Source organism: Atta cephalotes (genome assembly GCF_000143395.1).
Source record: "Atta cephalotes unplaced genomic scaffold scaffold00039, whole genome shotgun sequence".
NCBI classification, from domain to species: Eukaryota; Metazoa; Arthropoda; class Insecta; order Hymenoptera; family Formicidae; genus Atta; species Atta cephalotes.
The window spans coordinates 2,508,411-2,508,664 of record NW_012130103.1 but is presented as its reverse complement, the minus strand read 5'-3'; positions in this window follow the sequence as shown (position 1 = coordinate 2,508,664).

Genomic DNA, 254 nt, shown 5'->3' with positions numbered 1-254 from the left:
TTACCTACAGATAAAATTTACCAAAAGGTGGAACAATCAGGATTTAATGTTTAAAATTGAAGTATTAGATTGGCTGAAACAGCAAGCTTGTGACATCTACGATACGACCAATGTAGAATGGCCTTTATATTGGTCTTATTTCTTGTATTGTGCGTAAGGCCTTACTATTATGTTAAATCCACTGAACGCAGCCATATTGGTTTAGTTACAGAACTGCCAACGTCTAGAAAAAAAAACACTGGTTACACCACCAG